Source organism: Balearica regulorum, chromosome 10 (genome assembly GCF_011004875.1).
Source record: "Balearica regulorum gibbericeps isolate bBalReg1 chromosome 10, bBalReg1.pri, whole genome shotgun sequence".
Lineage (NCBI taxonomy): Eukaryota > Metazoa > Chordata > Aves > Gruiformes > Gruidae > Balearica > Balearica regulorum.
The window spans coordinates 22,092,004-22,115,032 of record NC_046193.1 but is presented as its reverse complement, the minus strand read 5'-3'; positions in this window follow the sequence as shown (position 1 = coordinate 22,115,032).

Here is a 23,029-nt window from a genome sequence, read left to right as displayed (position 1 = left end):
AATTTTAATGAAGCCTCATCCCATTAAAATCTCGAGGAGTAGTGAGCAGCCCGTGGTGGCCGGGCAGGAGCGGTGCTGCTGGTTCCCTTCCGCTGCCCAGCCGAGCGGGACTCTCCTCTCCTCGCTGGCCTCACTCGGTCCTCGGCAGGAGCTTGGAGAGAATTTCGAGAGCAGCTTTGTAGCTGATAAAAGCAATCAGAAATCATGTGTTATCGCTGCTTTGCCACACAACACACCGTGTCTTGTTGCTGGATGCCTGCGTTGGGACATTGGTCTCACCTGCCAGCTCTGAGATTCCTTTTGCAGGCTTGTGGGTCATCTTCCAAGGATATTCCTGTACAACCCAACGCAGGAGAGAAACCAGATTCTTTTAAGTATTGAAGATTTTAATGAGCCAAACTGAAAAATGTTCGGCTTTTCTGATAAGTGCACGGTTAAAGAGCACAAGGAGGAGAGAAAGGCAGCAGCCACTTCACAGTTCAGGAAACCTCAGCTTTTGCTGCCATCGTGACCATGGCACACCTCTCTGAAATCAATGCAAGTCAATTCTGCCTCAGGCTGATAGATTGCTTTGAGATCTCAGTAGAATTTTTCTCCAAATTGCGAATTGGATAAGGGTCTTACAAATTATGAAAGCCTTAGATTCAATGCACATTAATTTTCTAGCGTATTTTCTAGGCCATTGTGGGAGCAATAAACAGAAATTAAGAAGATCAGAGGTTATCTGTGGGCTCTGCACTGGGAGAAGCAGGGCTGGGAAGAACCGGTGGTGTGGGGGAGCTGGGATCCCCCCCCAGGCACAGGTCCAGGGGGTAGGAACTTCCTTTTAGGAGTTTTTGGAGATCTACTTTAGCAAGGTGGTTTTTGCCCTTTCTCTAGTCCAGTTTAAAGCTGGCCGGATGTGTGTAGAAGGCAAATTCCCTACTACCATGAGCAGCTCCCCCTGCAAAAATTAAGGTGAATTAAGTTGCATGAGTATATGTGAGAAAAGATTTGCTTTTCCTCTACGGAATACTGGGATATTTGTAAATTCCTCTCCATTAGAAACCTAACACATTTGGAGGTAAAGATGAAAAGTGAAAAACCCATGAAGATCAGATGAAAGGATGGAAATTATCATTCAGGTAACCCAGCTACCTTAACACTGTCACCATGGAGACCCCCGATTATCTTCTGCTCTTTGCATGCAAAGTGCTGAGAAACACTGGTTTCATAATTGGCATCATATTTCTCTGGGTATATTAAGCTCTGCTGTGGAATAATGCTCATCAGGTCCTGAATGGTTTCAGATAACTAGCGGTAATATATTGAATCAGAGGATTCGATATTGTGTTTTCAATCCAGGGATCATTCAATGTGTTTCCTTGCAGAGTGTGCAAGCACGGAGATGACTGTGACTGTGCTGGGGGTGCAGTTAGGGCGTTGGGGGGTTTGTGGCTACTGAGGAGATAACCGTGGGTTTGACTGAATAAAGTAGCATAACGTTCTGCTGTGGCTTGCTTTACCTTCCTTGCATTTTCAGATTTCCGATTTTTTTGCACTGCAGTACCTGCTCAGAAGGCTGTGTGGACCCAGCCTTAACTTTTCTTTTTTTGTGCAGGTCAAAGCATGTGGGCACAGACAAATATTTTACACAGGAATATGATTAGATGTAGCTTTTTAGATCGTCTTCATACTCTGCCTTCGATGCGTTCAGTAGCTGCCTTGGCTGGATTCGGCTGGTGCGTTTCCTCCTTTTCCATCCAGCACGGCTCAGGGTTGACAGCAGAGAGGAGTCACGTTTGTGGCTGTAGCTTTAAAGGAAATAAAAAAATTTGTCTTTTTTTCCTCTTGTGTCCCTAAAACAATTTATTCCTACTGTAATTATTAGCATTCTCATTAAGAACAGTTTAGCTGAAAATCAAGACACAAAGACGCAGTGACTTCATCAAAGCAACGCAAATCCAGATAAAGCTAGGTTTCTAATTCGACTTCTATGCTTTGAAATAAATTCTCAGAGCATCAATTAATGTATCTGTTGTAAAGCAATTACTATCAGCCTCCATTGCTCCCCTTTACACATTTTAATTTAATTATTATTTTTGCTTTAAAATATAGGGTAAGGAATTTTACAGTTCCTCAAGAAGAACTAAAGCAGACAACAACAAAAAATTTCTGTAAAAGCAGAAATTGCTTTCTTTTGTAATCAGGTTGATTAGACTCATGTATAATGATACACAGCAGGTGGGAAGATTAGCATTTCACTAATTCCTAGTGGTCATTACTGCAAGGAAATTCAATCCGCAGAGTTCACAAGGATTGGAGTTGCACGCTGGCAAAGCTCATTTAAAAGACAGAGCTAAACCAACACAACTTTATATTCTGGAATCCAGTTTTACTCAAAACTATTTTGGCCTTCAGGCAATACGCATACACCCAGTATCTTCTACTTAATTGAAAAATAGATTTGTATTGATCATGACCACTTAACAAGCACATTCAGAAGCCATGCCTGTTCTCTGTTACTTTGGTGGGGAATACAGGCAGACCCTCCATGGGTTCAGCTGCTTGAAGATAGATATTTTTACAGCAAGTGCATTTTTTCTGTGTGGGGGCTGTATTAATACACAGCACTAATAGATTCAGTTCTCACATTTGGATCAATTCAGAATAATTCTGCTGAAGTCGAACAAGGTTTTCATTTTTTATATGAAAACAAAATGTGTCATAATTATTATGATCAGATTCCACTTCACTAAGCAGGACGTGGGAGTTTTTTTAATTCAAAACTCCAAAATAAAATGCCCAGCAACTTCCAATGTGAAAGTTATGGTCATCTGCTACTCCTGCACTTATAGCTCTAACCTCTGGACTTCTTCCTTCTAGTTTCTACCGGCAGGAAACTTTCCATCAACATTTGGTGATACAGCTCAGGGTGGTCTGGGACTGAGCTGGAAGTGCTTGAAGGAACATTGGATGGGTAAGTAGGGATGACTACTCTGCTTTTTTACTTGTGTGGGGTCTAGCTGAGATTTAGCTGTGTTTTCCATCTCTCAGGAGCAAGAGCAAATGGAGATGAAAGAGCAAAAAGGAAGACAGTGGTAAGTCTAAAATTAACAGCATGAATGGGAGATGGAAGCAGACCCCGAGTTTAGCAAAGAAAGCGGCATGCTCCTCCTCCTTCACCTAGGACTGGTTCCTTGTGCTGCATTGCCTGGAAGATCCCAACGGTATAGACACATCAGGAAGTTGGAGGAGAAATAAGAGAAGTCGTTGAAACCAGGCATGTTGTGCTCCCTATACTAAGACAAATCACAAAGTGGTATGGCCCTACCACCACAAAAAAAGTACTCCATGGCCAAGTGCCTCGCTTTTTAACATTGTCACTAATTGAAGTTGCTTTGAAGACATCTCCTAAAAAAGCATCTCATCCCACCCATACCTGCTGAAAAGCTTTTTGCATCTTTCTTGGAACATCGCCCACGTGAGAAGTTGGGAGGTGGGACCTGTGCCGAAGCCATGAAGCCATGATGCCATTCCTGTGCTGCTCTAGACCAAGGAGGTCTTAGGGACAAGAGGTAAGGTGCCACCACGGGGCAGGGTGGGCTCAGCTTGCCTGTGTTGCTGGTCTGCATGGAGAGTGTCCTCTGGTCCCCTTCCAAATACCAGGACTGCAGCGACTCTCCTGTTGACTTAGCTGGGCTCGTTAGGCTTATTTTCTAAACTGATGCTTTAAGGGCAAAATTACATTCCTTTCACCTGTGCAGTTAAAAGTATAGTCGAGCTGTATTGTTAAAAAAAATTATAAAAAATTACTGGATGGCAGAGTAGCTGGATTTGGCTGGGTTAGAATAGGGTATGATCCCTCCAAATAAAACAAGTGACCACCAAGCATATGTTTTATTAGAGTTTTATTGAACATCAGAGATTTTTACTGTGATAATTATGATGATATTACGGTGATATAATGCTGGTGTCCTTTATCCAAAGAAAGCCTCAGTGAGCCTGAGCCCTGGTGGGACTGGTGATGCTTTCTTGTCCCTTGCAGGCCCACGGACTCACATGAAAATGTGGCTGAGGCTCAAACCTCTGGCCCAGCTCCGTTGCTCTGCCAAAATTATGCTAAGCTCAGAATTACTGAAGTTGTAACGGGGGTAAACAAAATCAAAATAAATTCCTGTTGCAAGAGTTACTTCCACTTTTTTCAAACTCTGGGTGCAGAATGACAGCCACAAAATATGCAGCATGAATCGAAGCAAGTTAAGTGCAGCTAAACTAGGTTAATAGTGGTCTAGATGATGGTTTAAAAATGAGGAACAGCTAAAAAAATGACTGCACTGATGTTAATGCTGTATTAGCCTGGTCAAGGGACTGATTTTTGTAAGTCAGTCTTCAATCAGTGTCTGTCTCAACCCTCGAATGCAGCCTACTCTTTTCAAAGATCCCATCTGAGCTTAGCATTCTGGTTTAATCATGGCCAAAATGCAAAGTAATGCATTCAAACAACTGGGTGTATGCACAGTACTTAATCCTCACAGCCGTTCATAGCTGGAAAATGTTATTGGGATTTAAGTGATGGAGTGGCCGAGCCCAGCTGGAGGGTTTGCGCCTGTGGGAGAATTTACATCCCACGTAAAATTCAGTAGCTTGAACCCGTGGCGCAGGGGTGAAATGGTGGGGTGACCCGCCTGGACTAACGGGGTGTAGGGGGATGGTTCCCTCACTCCTGCCTCCGCAGTCTGGCATCCAGACTCCATGCCCAAAGTTATGTGTCCCATCTTTGGGTTAAAAAAGATGGACAGGAGCGTTGTGGGGCTCCGGGAGAACGCAAGGGACGAGCAAACAGGAAAATGCCAAGGGGATTGGCACTAGCAAAGATAACAAAACTAACGAGTAAACTAAGCAGCAAGTTATAACATCAATATGCACAGTAATAAGTGACAATGAATCACCGGAGATCTGTTGCTTTAATGATGCTGTTGTAAAAATGATGGCCCTGAGCTATTTCAGACCATGTATAGTGAATTTTGGCTGATGCTTATCAGTTTATATGCAAGAAAATTTATAGCATGCAACCTAAATGAAACAGTCCTTTGGACAAGAAGAAATGGATTGCAGGTGCAAACAAGCATGAAATGAAAATCTACTAATGAGTTTCCATTAGTAGCTAAATACATAATCGAATAATTTTTAGCCAACATAGAGCAATGAGAAAATCAATTTATTCCTCATAAGTACTACTATATGGATTGATGCTCTAGTACATCTAAAGCTGGTTTTGTTAAGTGAAAGCGGAGCTTTGGATTCAGTTAGAGCTCAGCCAATAGCAGCAGAACATGAGTTTGCTTTTACTGAATATGAATGGAATGTATTTTCTTTGGAAACTCTAAATAACATATGGTACAATGAGGTAATAGTTAATATGGAGTATTTCCATTTGAAAGCTAGAGACTAAAATATTTCAGAAAGATGGACTAGCACCGGCATATCTGAATTTACTTACGAATATCCGTTAATGAAGTACGCATTGCTCTTCATCTGCTCTTGAAGCAATGGTATCCTCAATTTCCTTTCTTTTTTGTCTTAAACAGCCTCTAACCCGAGTTTTGGTTTTTGCGTGGGGTTTTCACACCTTATTCAGCTAGGGTAAATATTTCTCCCTGATTTCAAGGCTCTCACAGCCCTATACTGAAACAAAAGAGGTTTGAAAACCTGGTTTGAAAGTGTTGGTGAGGATTCTGCAGCAGAAGACGCACTTTAGTGTTAAAGAGGCACCAGTGCAGCACTGTGCGTGAGAACAGCAAAAATTGTGTGTTTTTTCAGTTACTGCATGTGAATGAAATTTATACTGAGAAACTGGCTAATGTGTACAGTACAAATAATTTCACCTTTCTTCCAGGCCAAATTCTGCCACTTTTCCTTCCAGCAAGGTATGTGTCCCATGGGCCTCACGGAGGAAATACCGTTCCACGAAGGGGAGCTCGCCTGGGCGTGATTTGGCCTCCACCGCCTGGTGCTTTTATTTGCGGAGAGGTGGCTGGGTTTCTGCGTCATCCCCCGAGAAGCACAACCCTGTGAGCTAAAAGCACTCAGTACTTTTCATGGCAAGATACCGAAATCAAGAGGAATTTTAAATGGGATAGGCTTGGAGACTGACATTAATCGTAACATTTTAAGGCTCAATAGTTCACGAGTTGATGCGTGCATAATTACCAACCCAGAAGTCAAAGGAAGTAATAATAGAGAACACTTTTTAGCACCTTTTTTCAGGGAGGAATTCATTGTGATAGCTCAGCCTTATTAGGTTTTTCAAACACTGATTGATATGATGGGGATCCTAGATCAGAAGTCATTACTTGATTGGGACAGATTTCAGTGGACATTATTTCTCAGTGGATCTTATACGTGGAAGTTGAAGCTTATAATAAGCTGAAAACCAAATGGACTTGCTTGGACACAAATACTTCTATAATTTCAATAAATGCACGGCTGCATATGAATCTCCTATTTTAGCATGACAAATACATCCCCTCATAACAGAAACTTCAGTGAACTCTGAATGGAAATGTTCCGGCTGGTGGCAGTCCAAATGAGGAAGAGGCTGGAGCACAATCAAGCTAATCATGGCGTTAAATGCCTCGTGTTCGGTGACCAGCTCTTGCACGCCGGGAGCGCCTTGCTCCACAAACGGCCGCGTTGAATTCAGCCGAGTGACAGCTTGTATTCACACGGCGCTTTGCATTTTATGGGATCCCTAAAGGATTTGCGAATTTGTCAAACTGAAATATAGTCCATTCGCTACTGAAGTCAGCTTCCTCCGGCGTGGAAAGCGCATAACTCTGCAAGACAACTGTTTAGAGCTGGGAATGATGAACAACGTGCTGTGGAAACTGTGAAGGGGAATTGGGGCAGGTGCGGTGCAATGAGCTAACTTGACATTTGGTAGGAACGTGGGAGTTTTTACAAGCCAATTTCTGAAAAATACAACGTGGCATCTCCTGTGTATTCAGAATTTCAGGTGTGGGTTTCTTCTGAAGGCAGAGCCCCTAGCTTTAGGCACCTGTCAGATCCACAGGCTGTAAGGCAGCAGGAAAAAACCTCTTTTGACCCCCAAAAATGATGCATGAGAAGTGAATAAATGCTATGTTTCCAATATTAGCAGAGGTTACTGTCTTTAGTCGTGATCATACCACTGCCACAGAGCATGGCTTCATCAGAAAACGGTGATGGTGGTGAGAACGTGGGGTGTGCCAGCGGGCAGCTGCCTGTGGCCACGTGTCTTCCGTGTTATCCTTATCCTGCAGCCCCCTGTGCCCGCGTACGGATGCGCAAAGATGGATGTGGAGGTAATTCTCAAATCCATGGAGATTGCCATTCTCAGGCTCACACTCGGGATGTTTCCTCCTGAATTACTGTAACTTACTGCAGAACAAGTGCCTGATAGAAAACCATCAGGAAAGACATCTTTTTTTACGGTCTTTACCAGTTATTATCGTAGCAATGATGGCTTTCAGGGAACTGGAGATGGCTCTGTCAGAGGTGGTAATGGCACTTCTGAGCTGCTGATTTACCTCCATATTGTGCCATTTCACCACATTTGATAAAGACATCTCTGTTCTCTGAAAGCCATCGGTGATTCAGTGATAATACAAAAATCAAATTGGATTCCAGGTGCTTTCTCTGTCATCCTGTGTTTAAAATGGGATGTCCCCATGCTGGACAGGCTGAGATGATTTGTTTACAAAAATGCAATATAAAACACACTTCAAAATACCTTGTTTTCATAAGAACCTGTTTATATCTGTGAACTTTAAACCAAAGTGAGACACAGATTATTGGACACTGTGGATATGGCTGAAATTTCTGAGGCTTGTTCGACTCCGTTGGTCTGAGAGAACGCCTGCATTTTGGACCCAGGCTCAAGGCAGTTTCCCGTTGACTCCAGCTAGCGTTGTGTCCAACCTCAGTGTGCTCTACAGCAGGCAAATGAGAAAACAAGGTATTGCGATGACTTTCTCCAGACCTGTGAATGCTGGGGTAATTTGGAGATACTCTCAAGGTCTGCCCCAATGCGCCTGCATGGATGCTACCTGCAGATAAGTGATGACAGGCAAGAAAGTGAAAATATTTGTTAGTTCCCAAGTAAGTTTTGTCAAAGCGTTAGAAATGTCTGCCCAGCCTGTCTAGCTCCACCTTGGAGAGCCAGCTAAAGCATATCTTCCTTCCCATCTTCCTCTAAAACTCTAAATGAGAAACAAATAAAATTTTTGTAACCTTATATAGCCACTGCCATAAGCCTATGTATCAGCCAGCATCCTTTATCTCTCACCGGCTGGAAATCTCGCATTTTCATTGCCCTGAATCACCAGATGCATTCATCAAACATGACAAATGCCTCTAAAACACTAAATCACACCACTTGATCTCAATGGGCTACATAATCATTGTCATACTGACAATAAATTTGAAAATATCTGTGTTCCAGACTCAAACACCTACAGCTCCTACCAGGGCTGAGAAACTGCGGGGGCAAAACTGAATCCTAAATTAAGTTTAAGAGTTTTCAGTCCCTCAAAAATTCGATAAACTCATGAATTTTTGTGAGGTTTTCTGATTTATTTTTAGAAAAAAAATTATTTTTTTTTTCCCTACCCACAGGAATGATTCATGGAGTAAGAGACGTTTTCCAAGAAAAAGGTTATCTCTTACTAAGTACAAAAACGTAGAAGTGAAAAACTATTTCTCTGCTGTCCTGAGGAGTTTGCGGTCCTGCCCGTGCATTGCTCCCTGACGCTCCTGGCTGAGGGTAGCATTGCAAGGGGTTGGCAATGCCTTCACAGCTTCCAAGGGGAGAGAAATGCAGCAGAGCATCCTCCTCCTCCTGCTCTGTTTGACGGGACCCTGCACCCAAAAGGTAATGGCAGGATAACGCCAAAGTCATCGCAGGTCAAACTTTTGGTATGGCTTAAAAAAAGGAAAAGGTGGGTTATGGAAGCATGAGCAAATTGCCCTAAGGATTCCATGTATCTACTGACCTGAGAGAACAGCGTCTTTTCTGCCAGGCAATGCAAGGTAACTTGATAACCTTAATTAATGAGGTTCTCATTCTCTTTCTCTGGAATCGGTCAAGGCTCGCAAAGCGGTACTACCTCAGATAACCTCATTTTATCCAGGAGCAAACGCAGGCAGGTTATAGCTCGCTATTCAGTAAACTGTTTTCACTTCCATAGAGCCAGCACTCTGTGGTCAGAGTGTTTAAACAGACGTTCTAAGAAGAGTTCAGTGGAAGATGCATGAATGTAAATGTTTCCTCTTCAATGTTTATAATTCAGATTCAAAAGCCTCGTGTTTCTATGTAGGATTGCAACACGGACATGTAGGAGGTTTTTGTTTTCAGTCCGTACACGAATCTTGATTTTTAAAAAGTGTATTTACATACACATTATGTGCATACATGTAGACATTGTCTCAAAAGCATTTTCTTAGATCTCTGCCAAATGCTATTTATTACATTTTTAATTTTAAGTCAGGTCAAAAAGGAGACTTGCCTGGGATTTTTCACTGGTTTTGCTACCCAGTTCCCACTAAAGCTGAGTGTGGGATTTTGCTGTAAAAAAGATGCTGATTTTGCAAGCACGCAAAACCTGTCCTGTCATCAGTGGGAGTTGTATATCTGCAAAGATTACAGACCGAAGCCGATGATATGAGTGCATGGTATTAGACCGGGATCTGGGAAATCGCTGTGCAACTGTATCTTCTTAATAAGGGGCAATTTAAGGTGACTGAAAACCCAATCCTGCTGATCATCTGCACCATGAACTTCCAAAGTCATTTCCCAGTGGCTGCCCAGTTTGACCTTGGAAGCTGTGATGAACACCTAGGTAAGATGGGAAGGTCTCCAGCCTGTCCTCACCTCCACGCCTACGGACCTGGCCTGATGGGCCAGGCTGTCCAGCGGCAGCAACAGCCTCGTCCTCTCCTTTGGGCTCCCAGGTCCTCGCTGCGTTGCTTCTCCTGCCACAGCTCCTCGGGTGAGCCGAGCTCCCAGGGAGGTCCCTTGCAAGAACGGCTTTCTCACGTACCGTGGTAAGAAGGGTGTATTAAATTGCTATGGCTGGAGATAACTTCCCCTACTATTTTTATCCAAGCATCATCTGATTTACTCCAGTGATAAATCTAATGTTCTGTATAAACATTTATTTCCTTGACAACCTAGTTTTCCATTAGAAAAATGCCCAAACCTGGGACTCATTATAGCAATTGACAGGTAAAAATTCAGCTTGTGGACTCACGCTGTTTAGCATATATACCCAAACAGTGAGAAAATGGCATGTGTCACAAACCCACAACCGCCTTATTATACTGCAAGAGCCACAGGGGATGCACACGGTGACAGGGAAGCCAGGTTCTTTTCAGCCCTTTGTCATATTCAGAGTGTTAACAGGGCCAAGATTAAAATATCTGAAATGTTTTTCAGTGGTAAGGACTCTCTGAGTAATGATTCTTGCAGACTAATTGCCCCCAAAACAATTTTTTAACCCACTGTTTGATACAGCTTTACCTGTCAAGCTAAAGAGAGGTGCCAGAAAGCTAAACCTGTTAGCAAGAGGCTTATTTGATGTGAAAAACAGCCAGGAGTGGATTTTCCCAGCTGAGAATAACAAAAGAACATCTTCGTTTTAGAGACGAGTTCAGAGGTAAGCACGTAACATCAGCCAGGCGCGGTGCCGCGACTAGCACAAAGCCTCGGCGCAGGCTTAGCAAGGACGTCTGCTGGCACCCTGAACGGCACGGCCAAGATTGCGTCAGGTTTCTGGTTTTAGGGCTGAGCTTCGCCTCATGTCGGTATGATCAGACCTCAGCCGCTGAGGGTCTGCAGGCTCCAGAGCCAAACCACCTCCCCGTAAGGCACAACCTGCAGCTGGAGCTTCAGGCACTCTGGTAGCACAGCAGGTTATTCTTCCCAAACATCCTCAGCGGCTCCTGGGCCATCGGAAAGGAGTGGAGACGGATCCAGCAGGCTCTTCTCTCTTTCTTGTTTGCTGGCAGCGGCTCAGGAGTAGAGGACGCGGATCGTCTGTGTGCGGGGGCTGCTCCAGACCTGCTGGGATGCAATTACCTCCGTGGTGCTTCATCAGCAGTTTCCATATAAAGGGTATTTTGGAAGGAACAGAAAAATGCTTTGTGCAATTAAAAATATCAAAAAGGATTTGAGATGGTAGGATGTAAATAACTGAATGACCAAATCGGCTTTCTCTGTCTGGAAGAGACCCATAACGCAGCTGCTGTTGGGTATATTGTCTTTTGAATGGCTCTGTCCTGTTCCTTCCTCAGCTGCCTGCACCTCCTGCTCTGCCGTGACGCTGCTAGGCTCCCTGTATTGCCACACTCAATTTGTCCAAATAACGGTCTTTTGAAGAATAATGCCCCTTTACTCAAGGTTGAGAAATGGCTGAATCGGTGAAAGCAGCGCTTGGAAGTTTTCCTGGGAGGTTACTGTCTCAAGTACTGGTCAGAACCTCATCCAGCTCAGCCCGTTCGAGATGCTGACACTGCAACCCCCCCGCTGAGATTTCCGGCTGTAGTCTTTCCCGTTAAAACCCCACAAATAACCTCCCTTGCTACAGAATGAAATACGAACCTGAATTTTTTTCTGATTTCCACAAGTAAACCCGTTAACCTTTGGATGCAAAGCTGCTTTCCGCATCGGCAGCCATCCAACCCAGACGCAATTTTCACGTGAACTTGTCATTAATGCAACAGCGCGTGCGAATGCCAGGTTTGTGTCGCCGCGGTTAACGAGGCTGCTTTCACTCACACGGGCCAGAGCTTTCCATCTGTATTCTGGGTATCTTTGGTCCACAGTAAACACGCTGTAGTCCCTGTCAGGTGCTGTAAACGTGCACAAAACATAATGTAAACCTATACTATTATTTTCATTAAAATCAAATCTAGATCTAAATGAAGCAGCTTTATTTTTGGCATCTAACTTGTTCCGTTAAACAAAGTATTTATTTTAAAAATTAATAATGCTAATAGTCATTTAGCTATGCGAAACGTTCACGCTTATTGCTTTGACTTTTTCCATGGGACTATGTCACTAAAAGGAAAGGATGGTACAATAATACTGGCCAAAGCCCAGTTCAAACCAACATTCAGCCACTGTTGATGCGATACAGCTTTTCACCTGAGCAAACCAGTCCGCCTTGCAGGAGCTCCGAGAGCAGTTTTGTTGCTTTAAATGAAATGATTTGCAAATCAGAACCATTGATCAGCTACAGTTAAAGTTACAGTTTCACTCCTACGGATACTTCAGGTGTTGCTGCCTCTGTTTTGGAAGTATTTATTTCAGCGGAGAGAAGTAATTTTCAGTGACCGTTCAGAACTTTCTGTCAGTTGTCTCTTCTTTCCGTTGGTGCCAAAAGGAATCTGCTCCCTCGACCTCTGCGAAGACGCGTGGTCGGAGCGCTCACTGAACGCCCAGTTTTGCTTGAAGTTTTGTGCTCAGTGATATACCAGGGGTTGAGAAATGCTGAGAAATAGGGTGTTAAGTGTAGGACACGGTGCCCATCCAGGTAGGGACGTTGGAGAAACTAAATCTGCTCAGTCTTTAACCTGCTGAATCCGTCAGGTCACTGCCACGGAGCTGTAGCTACAGCACCCATCTGCGAGCAGCACCCCTTGATCTGGTCCCCGCGGTGCGGTACCGATGGATGAATCCCTGCTTTTTCAGACATCCATACGGATGCCGGGCACTTTCAAGGCAGATCGCTGTACAATTGCCTTCACATAGTATTTTTGGGTTTTTTTTTAATCTCTTTGGGTATCGTGAGGCAGGGAACTGTATGAGAACAAAATGTAACACAGATAATGACATAAGAGATATCAAGGTGGTGTGGGTTAAGGAGCCAGGATTTGGAGTGGAAGGAAAAAAATTCATTTTTTTCCAACCCAGCTCACCAGTCCCCTGTGTGTGGACTAATTTTAGAGATAATTGTTACATGATTTCCTGAATATAATCTGTTGTTATCTGTGCCCTGCAAAATAAAGCCATGTCTAATGCAGGATAACCACAGGGGTGATTTCCTAGTTACACTGAAATGAGAATAAGGGCTTGTTAATGACCTTTACAGATCACATCATTTAATTCCGTGCTGTTGGTAGTTAAACCAAACTAGTCACAAAGGGGTACGTGCTCCTTCCAGTGCAGGCAGCACCCCATGGTAATTCCGGTGGCAGGGAGCAAGGCGGATGCCTCTGGTCACACATCTCACCTCGGTGTGCCGCGATCAGCCAAGGGTTTGAGACAAAGCACGGGATAATTTGCTATTTCGTTTGCGTAACTACTCTGCAACCTGGAGCAAAGGGTTTAAAGGCCAGGTCCTGGGGCTGCTGAGAGCGTTTCTGAAGTGCTAAGAGGCTCTGCCTCCCCAAACAGCAAACATGTGACGTGTTCTGAGCAGGCGGAAATTACTGGCCAGAAAATCCTCACTCTCCAACGGGGCAGTTAGGAACAGCAGGACCTGCCGGGCACTTGATGGACTGGACAGAAAAAACCCACCGTGGAAAAGTACCAACAACTCAGGAGGTGATGCTGCTGTTTTTCCTGCTTTCTAGTGTTTTCCTGGCTTCAGGTGTGGTTCTCCCCTTTAATGAAACCTTTAGGTTATGGAGGGAGAGACAATCCACCTCAAGGAGCGAATGACAGAATCACATTTATCTGGGGTTTCCGGTAGAAAAGACGAGGGAAGCAATCAGCTCTCCTTTCCTCCCCAAAACCGGGTTCCGGGAGCTCATTAGATTGAAATTATGTGACGAAGAGCTAAAGTTCGCCTAACAAAATACGGTGAAATATTGTCAGCTTACTGGAAATGATTAATGGATTTAGATAAAATTTGTCAAATAGTTGTGAACAAAAAGGAAAGAAAATGATCAGAAACAATAACAAGTTTGAGAGATGTTGCTGACTTGTTTTCCAACTGGTGCTTTCATTTCACGGTTAGCTAAAAAAAAATGCAATCTTGGAGGCTTTAAAGGACTGTAAAACCTAACTGGGCTGCTAAGTCACCTTGAAATAAGTTTTTCAAATGTTTAGTCAATTAAACGTTTGTGTTTTGGTGGGTGGGTCAACACAAAAATATATTTTAATGTCTTTTTCCTTTACTTGCTTTGGCTACAAAGTGGAAAAAAAATTTTCGTGGTTTTGTAGAGACCATCAAATTGGTCCCACCTGCACCAGCGGTTCAGAATGGCGTTTAGATTCAATAAAAAGGTAAAAATGTCTTATGAGGGGTTTTTTTTGGTTTTTTTTTTTGATGCCCAGGAGACACATAAAATGCAATTCATAGCAGAAGGACGGTGATTGGGAGCACATGGAATAGGTGGTCCACATTTCTCTTTGAAGTTCCCATTGACCAGTGTTGCTGAGACTATTTTTCTAATGCATAACTCAGAAACATGAAGGAATTGTCACTTTATTCTTTGGGCGTATGTGGTTCACCTCCAAAGAAAATAGGCTGTAGACTCCTGAGTAGCCTTTATTCAGGTTTTCCTTGCAAGATGGTTTAAAATGGGAAAGAATCAGAACCCCAGTTTTAGTATTTTCTTGAACACAAATTTTCCTGACGATAACCAAAACAGTAGTGGGTTTATGATTTTTATAGCTGAATTTTGTGTAAGAAAACTACTTCTAACATCTTCCACTCAAAGAATGTGCTTTTCAGCCAGTCGAGTATTAATTAGGAGACAATTACCCCACCTCCTCTACGCTGGAGATTCGGCATGTGTTGAAAACCCAAACCTCTCACAAAAAGGGAAAAACCATCTGTCCAAACGATGCTTAAGAAAGAGATTTTTTTTTTTTATGCTCATGTTAGTTGCATCTACATGTCATAACTTGTTTCCATAATGAAGCTAGTTAGTAGGATGAATTTTCGTGCCCCTAACAACCTTCCTTGGCAGGAGTCTCCAAAGAGAAAATATTTAAGGCTTGGAGGATCTCGTATACGCCGCTGCTGGGGCCACGTGAGTACTTGATATGGGGGAACCCAGGGAGGGCTGCTGGCTTGGAAAAAACTTCTCGTGGCCAGAAACCAAATACAGGAGTTTTCATACTCTACTGCCCTTCCCTTGTCTCAAACATAGAGCAAAACCCACTGCCCAAAGGTGAGAACAGTCAGAGGAGGCAGGTACTCAGGTTCCTGACTACATTTTAATGAGAGAGAGGGGAAAATTGTACTTGTGAGGAAATGATGATGATCCAGAATTCAGAATAAGAGTAATTAATAAATAATTACTAGAGTTGTGAAGAAAATGCATTTTTCAAGGACTCTGACAAACATATTTGGAGTTGCAGTCTGGAACCTGCACGTGGAGTACCTGCAAACATCATGTATCTTCTCACATTAGATTTATCAGAGCTTTGTTAATTAGTTATATCTAAACTACCTTTTGCAGCTAATCTGATATTAATGAAGTGGTTCGTATCTCCTGCCCCTAGAAGTTCTCCTAGGTCACGTACGACAACCCTCCACGCGCAGGGGAGAGCGGTGATGCGAGGGTGAGCCTGCCTGCTGCCCTCCGGAAGGAGCGATGCTCTCCGCAGTTTTGTCCTGGTTTGAAGAAAAAGAAGGAAAATGGTGATTTCTTACGTGATGAGTTCTTGCAAACTATCTTCAAGTAGCAGGATTTTTTTAAGCCTCACATGTTTGTAATGTGTTGCCCTGTTGCCACCCCACTACATAGCCCTGTTTTTACAATCTCTTTGTGCCAAACACACTGGTTCCCACTCAGGGAATGACTAATAATTCTCCATAACAGCCTTTTGGGTGTTTTTTGCATCTATTTTTTGCCCCAAAATCTCCTCCTCTTCTGCGTTTAGAAATACTATAAAATCCTTCTCCCTGGTCAGACACTTCAGGACAAGCCACGGTCATCGTGTAAGTACAGAGCCCAATCCCAATGGAAATAATTAAATATACATGACAAGCAGGTATTTAGATGAGCCTCGATTTGTTAATGGTTCATTTCAACCTTTGAACTAAATTAAATGTTGCTTTCATCTATTTTTAAAGAAATGTCTATTTTCAGCGGATGCCCAGCTCTATCTCTTCTTTAGATGGTTTCTACTTAATCTTGAATATAGCACCCGCCGCCTGTGGTTGTAGAAGGCACCTATGCTTTTTATGCCATTCACACAAACCTATCAGCAAACGCACGGCCTAAGAGGTCGATTGACAAGCAATTACCTCCAGATCTCTTTTGAAAGTCAAGTCCTCTGTATTTAGTGATGATTGATACTAATTGCGTGGCGCTGGCACGTTTTGCACCGTTGCACCGACAGGATGGATTTTTTCGGACCTGTTTCTTCCAGTGCACATCTGCAGCTTCGCACGCGGCGGCTGGAAGGGTCGGAGGCTGTAGGTGCTGCTCGTACCGAAACCAGCGGAGCTTCCCAGAGCAATCAAAGGGCCCAGCCTGTGCCGTGCTGAAAACACGCGCTCCGCTTTCATCAGTGTGTGTATATATATATATGGTTGAGCAGCCGTGATGGGAGCAGGTCACGGGGCTCTCGGCAGTCACTCTGCTTGGAGCAGCTCTTGGGAGTCTCATTCTCAGTCTAAAATGGGTCTAAAAATCAGGGACTGGGAAATCCAAACCCTCAGTTTCTCCCTGCGCTAATGACAGGCAATCTAAATACTCAGATGCAGCCCAGAAAAAGCAGGGAAAAGTTGATCAAGGTTGAATGTAGAGAAAACACATTTGGATCGTGCAGTCCGGGAGGGGAGGGACATTCTGTTTCTCTGAGCTTTCGGGTTGCCTTGCAGCCTCCAAGCCAGACGACAGCGGATATCCTGTAAACATTTAAAGACGGAGCCTCACCCACCCCGGGCTGCGTAAAGGTAAAGACCGGCAGCATCTTCCAATAGTTAAATATGTCGATTCTGAAAGTGTGGCTAAAACTACCACTCCTGTCACAGAGGCACTGGGGGTTTTAATCGATATGTGACCGTTTAATGCCCTATAACATCCATGTGTTATTTCTGGGATGCTGGTTAACTTCATTAGTGGAAGCTGTTTAGACAAAAATGTGGCAGGGTTTTCTCAGGGATGACAAGCTGCCGTCAGCAGAGGCCAGTGTATTGCTAAGATATATTTGTTTGTCTTCTCTAACATAGATTTTTTTTGGTCTTTTTTTCTTTTCATTCTTTTGAAGCTCGCTGTGTAGTGGCAAAGCTGTAACTGCTATTCCGTCCGTGCGGGATGGTGACATTAAGTATTACTTTCTGGCTGGAATAGTCCCTCTGAACTCAAAAATCTACAAGGTGTTTTTTACACGTTACTTTGCAGAAATAGGAAGGCAGCTTCCCATCCGTTTTCACAGAGGCTGGCATCGCTTCCACTGTGGTGGGCAGCGAGGCTCAAGACGCCGGGAGAAAACGCTGCAGCCGTTTCTTCCTCATCTGTGCTGCTGCGCTGCCGATGCACGGTGCTGACAATGAGCGTGCCTCCTCTTTTGGTCCCGTCAGTGGGAAATCAGTGCTTTTTGGTGCAATCCCAGTACGTCGCTCTGTATTTCCTGTGCAGGGACACAAATACGGCTTTGGGCTGGTCTGCAGCTTGGATTCCCCTTTTCCGCCGTCCATCCTTGCGCTGCCCACGGACCCAGACCTGCAGGAGAAGGAAGCCCTTTGCTCCTGCTGCAGGAGTGGGATTTCCACAGCTGCGAAGTTTTGTTTCTAAGGCTGGTCTGTATGTGTTTTATTTTACCTAATCTGATTCTTATTATGGATATTTTTTTTTTTCACCCAAACCAGTTACCAGTAGGGCTTTAAATGATAAGAAACAAGCCGAGGGACTGGCTGGAGGAGTGGGATCTCCTGGCCAACCTTGCTCTGCACGTATGGTCGTGGAGCTGTGTAAGAGGAGTAAGAACTGCAGCACCGCTTCTGTTTCTGTTGCAGGGGAACTGTGGAGCCAGGTTCCCCCAACAATCACCGCTGGCAGAAAGCCCGCGGGCTCGTCGTATGCTTGCAAGGACACGGGCTGCGTGACGGGCTGGGTTTGGTCTCTCTCGGCATTCCCAGCCCTCCTCTGTGAGCCTCAGCCGGGAAGGGTGGAGGAGGGAGGTGGGACGCGGGAAGACAGCAAGAGCCTGCGGACGGTGGGCTAGTGAGGGAGGTGGAACACGGAGTGAGGGGAAGTAGGAAGGGACATAAAAAGAACAGAAAATGGGAAGAAAAAATGGGAGAAAGAAATATAAAGTGTTGCATGTGAAGAAGAGAAAGGTATTTGCATATTCTTTGCTCTTTAGGGTAGCGGGAGTGGATGTATGTCATGGTTTTGTCTCCATGTGATATAATAGGAATTGGCATTTGAATTCTGATGAAGGTTTGATGGTGTCAATCCCTTGCAGGTGGGATGAGGACCCAGAGATGCAGGCGGTGGGACGGCCAGCTGCACTCAGGCATTCCCCGCTCTGCAGCCGCCTCCTGGCACTCAGCAACCGCCCCGGCTGCTGCGGCACAGGGCAGCCGGAGGAAGAAACTCCCATTGTAAAACCCAGTCTGAGAGACGTACAGGTACTTGCAGTTTACCACGAGTACGTATTGATTAGGGCGACGATGTCATTTTATTTTGTGCTGAACAATCCGGCGTTTGGAATTGAGACCTGTCAGGAGCCGAATGACTTAGCAGAGCAAATCGAGAAGAACAGGGCTGTAAACTGCAAGGGAATTCCCTTCGTGGTTAACACGCGGGCGTGCTGTGAGAATCGGGACTGTACACACGCTGCCCTTCCATGCAAATCCCAATCGATGTGCTGACAAAGTATCCTGCTGAACCCCAGTGTCTCACTCAATATTTCCTAAAACAGGCATCATTTAGGAGGCATGGGAAGGCATACATTTTCACCTTAAGTGATGCATGGATGGGGGGTATTGTGGAATTAATAAAGGGCGTATAGATGAGCTTTGTAGCAGCCTTACTGCATTTACTTCATATACATATATACTGCTAAACCATATTAAAATGGCCGTAACTGAAAAAGGACCAACTTGATATGTATAACACCATTTCCCTTCTCTGGTATGTATTATGTACAACATTTTTTCATAAGTATAAATCCAGGAATTGCCAGAAAACTAGGTCAATACATTCATGCAGGAAACTAGTGAACCCCCAGACAGCACGTTCACCTGGCCGTGCCGGTCCCCACCGCCGTGCCACAGGCAGTCATTGCGCAGCATCCCTGTCCGCCCTGCCGCAGGCACCGCGGCCTTTCAGGAGCCCCAGATCCCTTCCTGCATTTCCGTGCCAACCCCCAGACTCTGCCTGAAGGTCTTCCCCAGCTTCTCAGGCATCTCGTGCTGGATGATCGTCCCCTCCAACTCTCCGTACAGTGCTCTCTGCGGTTGTCAGCCAGCTCGGCTTCCAACCACCACCTGCTCCTTTAGGCTTAAGCAAAAGATGGTGGTTGGAGAAAATACAAAGGTTTCAAAAGGCAATGGCCAAAGTGTTTTAATGTCTTAGATCTTTGCTGTTTAGTCTTGGGCAATTAGAAAAAAAATCAGGAAAAATGAGCAAACACTCACAGAGATATTTGATGTCCAAAAGGAACCTGTAAAGTATTTGGAATGGTACTGATCGGTTGGGCTGATGGTTAGTAAAGGCAGTTCTGGGAAAGGAGGAGGGTATATTGCAGAGATAACGCACGGTGGCTTTGGATACTGTTTGTTAGCTCAGCCCTTCAGCATGGCAGCCAGCTTTTACAAAATCCCTGCTTGACAGCAAGCCAAGCATCGATGAAGCAGCTTCGCAGTATCATTACATTTACAATACTAATGGGAGTGAGAGCAAAGGAAGGAACGCAGTTACCAGTTCTAATGGACGGGACTTTCAAATGCACTAGATAGAATTCCAAGAATTATTTGGATCCCTATAAAACCTTGTCACCCCAGATTACGCTTCCTTAAATTACAGATTATCTTTCCAACCAGTGTGACCGTGTCACGTTTCAATCCAAGGGCAATTTGTCCTTTACGTGGAGGGGACCCGTGTGTACTCTGAAGCTGTAATTTCACCTTTGGGTCAGTCCCAGGAGGGAGCCGGCTCTGCTGGAGGGGGATTCACGCTCACCGCGCTCATCGGCCGGCCCGGCACGCTGCCGTGTGTACTGGGAATTTGGGGGAGGCTTCGAGGTGGGAGTGAAAAGCATGAAATGCAGGGAGAAATTTGGACTGACACTTGACAACTTTTCTGTTTTGTAAATTCTAGAGGAATTTGAATTGCATGATATGTTTTCACTTGCAAATGTTTCAGATTTGTTATTTTTCCCTTTTCCACATATTTTAAGCTTATAGCATTGTATAATTGTTTTCCTCTGTCCTTGCAGAGGAACAAGCAGATAGCAGTATCTCAGGAATAATTCCCTTGCAGCAGCAGTCTATTCTTGACTGAAAACAAAATAATCCAAACAAAATAATCCAATAGTATAATTTCCAGTTCTGTAAGAGCTGATGCTTCCGGAAAGGTGTGATCTTTAAACCTGTGGTAAACTCAGCTGTCTCTCAGCAGAGCTCTGTGGGAATTCTGTGTTTGTTAGAGGAGCAAAATGTTGGAGCTACGAGATTGTTTTCAAATACAGTACTGTATGGAAGAGCAACTGGAGAAAAATTAGCAGATGTTAAACTGCAAGGACGGCAACGCAATCCAGTCCTGGGCTGGTTTATGCTAAGAAAGTGCAGGAGCCAAATGTTTAAGGAGGGCTGGAAGGGAATATTAGACAACAGTAGGAGATGTTTAGATAAACAATAAACAACCTGCTGAGCGCAAGGATTAAGAGATCAGTGGGAGAGAGACGTAAAAAGAAATGAAGGAGAAAAAAAAGACTGTAGTGAAAAGCCGTGAGGATCTGGTCCCCAACTTGTGCAAACTGGATTAAGTCCCTCGCAGTCAGGGATCACCAGCTCCCGGCTGCTCCCCGCTCCCAGGGCAGGCAACTCGCTCGCGGCCAGCAAGGGGTTTCTCCAAACTGGTGGTAGAAAACACAAGTACAAGTGAAACTCATACATGTTATGGTGGGGAGGAAGACAGAAGGAAAGGGGCATGTTTTTTCTTAATGCCAGCTGGCTCCTGCCTTTCATGGAGGAGGAGGAGGAGGAGGAGGAAGAGGAGGTGAAAGAGGAGGAGGAGGAGATTGGCTCTTCTATGGGAGAGGAGGAGGATGGAAAGTTGCTGAGGAAACAGTTACATTTCCTGGCATGATGTGATGGGGGAATTTTATAATCTTTTGAAAACAACAAAAAAGTCTTTGCAAAAATTCTGTGCTATCCTGGTTAAAAAAAAAAAAAAAAAAAGGTCAGGAGAGTTGAGTTCTGTGCCCTCAGAAGGGAACTGGGATAGAACGAGCGTAGCCTTTGAGGGTCCTTTGAGGCAAAGCACAGATAGCGTAACATCTCCGCTTTGCATCCAGCCCACTGTGCAATATGTTGCAAGCAATGACAGAGCAGTTATTATACAGGGACACTTCTCTCTTATTTTCTTTCCTTTTTTTTTTTTTTTTTTTTCTTTTCATTATACTCCACGGCTGGAAATACTCCTAGGATACTGAAAATAAACAACATCTCTTTCCCTTCCATTTACCAAACACTGCTTCTAATTTACGGAAGGCTCTGCCCACCTCTGGAGCGAGGAGACCCGGAGATGCCACCTGCACCATCTGGTGGCTGCCTCACTTTTGCACTCCGGGCTCTTTGCAGTCACGTTAAAAAGCATTTCAGTAGGAAAAGCAACATTTCCACTTTCTTCCACTGATTTAAGCTTTCCTGTTAATGGCACATGTTTTCCTTTCCGCTGCGTGCAGTATAAATCCAGTTTTAGCTTTGCGCGACGTTCATTGGGCTCTGTGGGCTATTGTGGAGTTATTCCGCTGTTGCTGAGAGAACTTGGATCCCTTCCTATTATTTGTCTTTATTCTAGGGAATAAACACGACGGCATTTTCTGCAGATGTGCCGCCTCTACTGAAAAAATCCCCCACAGCACCAGAAATCAGTGCAAGCACAAAAGACGGAGGTGGAAACGTATTCTGAAAATGCCACACTGGCTTTTCTGAAACGACGCTGTTGACATTTTGCGTTTACATTATCCAAAGCGTTGTGTGTGCTGCGGGGAGCAAAGCCGTGGGGTGGGGAGGTTGCTGGGGGTGCCCGATGGGGCTCCCCGGCCGCCCCCGCTCCTCAGCTACCAGGCAGTTGCTGTTCTTGATCCTCTTCACCCAGGAAATTCCTCCCAGTTGCCACTCTCACTCCCCTCTTGTGTTTTATTTAGAAAAATTAAAGTGCTATTCCAGTGTCCTATGATGAACGTGATCCGGCCGCCGTATTTAACCTACCCTTGGATAACATTTAAATATCTAACGGCAAACCAAGCTGTGATAAACCTCTCACAATGAGTCGAGAGCAAGCTCATTTACAGAAGTACTTCAGTAGGAATTAAAATAAAATTTCCATTTTCCACACTTACATTCTGATTCCAGTTGTCATTAACTTACTCAAAAACCCATTTGGTATTTCAAACTTTAGTAAATCATTGTATCTTCCAATTAACTTTCATACTCCAGACACCATAATGTGACTAATTTCATTCAACTCTGTTGTTTAATAAACATCTAAACAATCCTTTATTTCTGAGTCACAAAGAAATGTGCAGTTATATTACATTGTGCAGGCAGTAATGGGCAAAAGGAAAATTACTAAAGAGAAATTCATCTTGGTTCTTTGGTTTATCAGCTTCGGATGAGCACTACTCCGTGAGTGATGGGCACAGCCAGGGAATTTGCCGGCCCTGCCTATCACGCACACGGCCTTGTGTGCAAGGAGAAAGTATTGCACTCCCGTACCAAGCCTCGGGATTTTTTGGCTGCGTAAGCAAAGGCACCGCAGGGGTCACTTGGATGCTTAGCAGCCCGGAGGGTGCAGTGGATGTAGCAGTGACTATAAACTATGATTATTTCCATCAAAGAGACAAGTTTAGGGGAGCTGGGACGCTGGA